Genomic DNA, 5,000 nt, shown 5'->3' with positions numbered 1-5,000 from the left:
CCTTGTTACCGTGCTAGGTAACACTGAGGGACCTGGGGGAACCCAAACAAAAAATAAGGCAAAAAATAAGGTAAAAAATAAGGTAAGGTTTATCATAGCAATCCATGTTTGCCAACGGTTATATAATCAGATGAAGAACTTGGTGGAATAACGAGAATTTTTGGTGCGGAGGAAATGCCCCCCAAAATCCAGATGAAGCCACTGGCAGAAGGGTAACGGATTGGTTTTAAGGTGACAGAAGAGATATCTTTCCGGCTTCTACTCCTGATGTCTGTCAGGTGTCCTTACTGGGTTTAGTATGGACCGGCAGGGGTCACGTGCCTTAGTTAGATAGGCATTGATCATCACAAGGAACTGCCTATCATTTGATGAATTTAGCCAATGATTCCTCTGAGGCCATTTGCGTCGATAGGCGTAGGAGGAGAGGATGAGGACGATTACGTCCTTGTATCTGAAGGATATCATGAAATGATGTAGGGAATTCCTGAATGAAAACTAAAGGACGAAGAATATTTAAGAATAGGATGCTTTTGGTACTTATATCAGGATTATGCAAATCTCATTTGTGGGTTCTTATGAAAATTGCACGAAATATGTATGCTAATTTATTATATTTTGGTTGTCTCTTTCTTTCATTGTTTTGCATTATTCTAAAAGTAAGTAACTTACTCAATTCTATAAGTAACCTACATATCGACCTTTAAAGCTAGCCAACTTATTTATAATTTTTCTTTATAATTAAGGGGAACTTCATATCACACCATGATGGATCATAAGAAAAAGATTAACCGGCAGATATTATTATTATAATTAAAGAAAAAAAAAGTTTCACAAAGAAACACCTACTAACAATGGGAGAAATCAAACTAGTGCTATTGTGTCGTTCTTGTGTATTATCTTCTTTGTTGACTTTGCTTATTATATTGTGTTTATAGTAAATTGAAGGCCATCTTCACCCCTTTCTATCAGACAGCTATAAAATCTCCTTCCATTACATCTGAACAGCAATATTTCTCCACATTTTGTCGAAGTAGTTTCTATATAAGTGAGATCTGGCAGTAATTTTAGTCGTCTGGAAGCGTTGTTGAAATTATAAATACTATCTGAGCAAAGATCTGGCAGTCATTTAAGATTTTTGGAAGCGTTTTTGAAATTATATAAATGTTATCTGAGCAAAGATCTGGCAGTAATTTTAGTCTCTTGGAAGCGTTGTTAAAATTATAAATACTATCTGAGCAAAGATCTGGCAATAATTTCAGTCTTTTGGAAGCGTTGTTAAAATTATAAATACTATCTGAGCAAAGATCTGGCAGTAATTTTAGTCTTTTGGAAGCGTTGTTAAAATTATAAATGTTCTCTGAGCAAAGATCTGGCAGTAATTTTAGTTTTTTGGAAGCGTTGTTAAAATTATAAATGTTATCTAAGCAAAGATCTGGCAGTAATTTTAGTCTTTTGGAAGCGTTGTTAAAATTATAAATGTTCTCTGAGCAAAGATCTGGCAGTAATTTTAGTCTTTTGGAAGCGTTGTTAAAATTATAAATGTTATCTAAGCAAAGATCTGGCAATCATTTTAGTCTTTTGGAAGCGTTGTTAAAATTGTAAATACTATATGAGCAAAGATCTGGCAATCATTTCAGTCTTTTGGAAGCGTTGTTAAAATTGTAAATACTATATGAGCAAAGATCTGGCAATCATTTCAGTCTTTTGGAAGCGTGAGTGTGGTCAGGAAAAGGCCCTTTGCATCCAACGCAGCAAAGTTCTCACGTTTCCCCCAAGCAAAAGCAAAAGCAAACAGCATCCGGGGTCTTCTCAATGGAGATGGGATCTCTTGCAGATAGCAGGTGTCAGGGAGAGCACCAGAGAGAGAATGGAATGTTAGTCGTGGGGACCGAGGAGGAGAGTTTCACTGTGCCCCTAAGATCCAAATTAGCACCAGTTCTCCACGACCCTTTGGCCATAGGTTGCTTTGCCCCTTCTTCTTCTTCTTCTTTTTCTTCTTCTTCTTCTTCTTCTTCTTCTTCTTCTTCGTGCTGTTCTCGTATGCGGAGAATTTCCTGCTTTCACTTCTCGCTTTTTTTGCTATTTTGTTGCTTCCCATGTTCTTGATTTACTTTATTGGTGCGTCACTTTATTGCAATGTACTTGTTGGTCCGGTCCGCTTTATTATTGGTTACGTGAAGGGGCTGTCTCGTCTTGGGATATTTTGGTTTGTATTGTTTAGAATTACCTAAGGTTGTTTTAATAGTAAGTCTCTCTCTCTCTCTCTCTCTCTCTCTCTCTCTCTCTCTCTCTCTCTCTCTCTCTCTCTCTCTCTCTCTCTCTCTCTCTCATATATATAAATGTGTGTATATGTATATATATATATATATATATATATATATATATATATATATATATATGTATGTATATGTATATATATATATATATATATATATATATATATATATATATATGTGTGTGTGTGTGTGTGTGTGTGTGTGTAAATCCGGTCATATGACAATGGTAGCAAAGAAGGAAGGTAGTTAAAATTCTAGACAAAAATAAAAGTTGTCTAAGAGAATGCTGATTATTTCACGACCTTCTCACGACATTTGACCGGAAAAGGAGAGAGAGAGAGAGAGAGAGAGAGAAGAGAGAGAGAGAGAGAGAGAGAGAGAGAGAGAGAGAGAGAGAGAGAGAGAGAGGCTGTTTCTGCAGATCATACGCTATTCGTAGTTAAAAAGGCTTTGATTCAGCATTTTTGGAGAACAAAGAAAGAAGATAGATTCTAGTATTGTGACAAGTTTTTCCAATGATGGATGAGTAATATAGGGTTTTAAAGGTTTAAAGGCCGCTCATGAATGGCAGAGGGAAGGAACAGGGTCATTGTCTTATCAAGCAGGACAATGCCCTAGAGGCTGACCATATTACATATGATCAGTGCCCAAGCCCCCTCTCCACCCAAGCTAGGACAAAGGAGGACCAGGCAATAGCTGCTGATGACAGCAGATAGACCAATAGACTCCCCCCCCACCTTAGCTCACAAGGATGGCGAGGTTGCAGCTACCAAAGGAACTAACGAGCGGGACCCGAACCCCAGTCTGGCGATCACCAGTCAGGGACGTTACCACATCGGCCATCACAACCCAGAGAAACATTCCACGAAAGATGGATTAAATTAAACTAAGGAAGACTGCAGGCGTTTCCTCTAGCCAAATTCATGAAAAGTAATTTCAAATACTTGCTATGGTTTTGTGAAGCTAGGATGCTCTCAAACTATAAGAAGCTTTATGTGTAGTACTTAAGTACAAGCCAAGTATTTAGTCTATATACAATTATATTTTAGAATATTGAATGATAAAAGAGCCCTTAACATAAAGTCTATTGTAGCTTTACGTATTGTTAAGTCATGGCATTTCTGTACAAATAAAGATGCATAGGTTCGAATCCAGGCCAGAGTAAATTTCCTATGGGGCTAAGTCATTCCTAGTATACAGTATATATATTATATATATATATATATATATATATATATATATATATATATATGTGTGTGTGTGTATATATATACATACAGTATAAATGTGTGTATATATGATTATATATGTATATATATGTATATATATATATATATATATATATATATATATATATATATATATATATAATGTGTGTATATATATATATATACATACAGTATAAATGTGTGTATATAGGACTATATATATATATATATATATATATATATATATATATATATATATATATATATATATATATATATATATATTAATAGGTGGACAAGAAATATGACAGAATGGATCCATAGAGATTGCAAAGAAAGCAAGGGAGGGAAGAGAAGACAATAGATTGACTAGCTAAGAAAATTTGCGGTTATAGAATGACCTAAAATACCATAATTAGGCGCCTGTGGAAGAACACGTATATCTAAGGCTTATGCTCTGCAATGGACAAGCAGTTGTTTGTGATGATATATATATATATATATATATATATATATATATATATATATATATATATATATATGTGTGTGTGTGTGTGTGTGTGTGTGTGTGTGTGTGTGTGTGTCTGTGAGTGTGTGCGTGCGTGAGAGAGAATATTCTCATGTTACCCAATACGTTGCGGACCAAGAGTAACTTATAAGGGGAAACTGAAACTTTCACTACCCTGAGAAAGGTATGCAGCTTTCATTTTTATGTCATTTTCTCCTCCACAGGATATACACCATCATTCCGGAGGTTGTTAGGAGTCCTTTTTTTTTTATATAATTATCCGCGTCTTTGTTTATAAACAGGCTCTTATCCGTATTTTTTAATACTCTCGATTTTTATTTTTATTTATTTTATTTATTTTCCACCATGCGTGTGTGATACTTTCTCTTGGATACTTCTCTAGAAAGTTGATAATTTTTTTAAATAATTAAAATCAATGATAATTGATTTATTAGTTATTTTAATGTACTACTTCGAAGATATTCCTAAATATTTATACATTTTTATATAAGGTAATAGCAATTCAAAGACTAATATTTTGGCATATTCATTATTTACTTCTCATTAACTATAATCTTGTGCTATTTTGTAAGTGAAAATTAACAAAAGTAACTGACATGAAAATAGCTCAGGCAAGGATAAAAATCTGTATTCCTCATTCTGGTTAAATTTGTACATGAAAATGTAAGGAATTTTTTTTGCAAGAGGTTTCGTAAACTGTTGATGAGGCATATGAGTAAGTTTTATTGCACTGGTGGTCGATGATTCGGAAATTGAAGGACGAATGTAGTAGCATTAAGGATCAAGTTGATTTTTCTTTCGAGCCACTGACTGGTAGAGGAAACCGTTTAATGTTGAAAAGGATATATATTCAAACATTTACATACGCGCGCGCAAACATACATACATATTTCCACACACACACACACACACACATATATGTATGTATGTATATATATATATATATAAATATATATATATATATATATATATATATATATATATATA

Source organism: Palaemon carinicauda, chromosome 12 (assembly GCF_036898095.1).
Source record: "Palaemon carinicauda isolate YSFRI2023 chromosome 12, ASM3689809v2, whole genome shotgun sequence".
Classification (NCBI taxonomy): domain Eukaryota; kingdom Metazoa; phylum Arthropoda; class Malacostraca; order Decapoda; family Palaemonidae; genus Palaemon; species Palaemon carinicauda.
The sequence above is the reverse complement of the archived record's forward strand: the minus strand, read 5'-3'. Positions refer to the sequence as shown.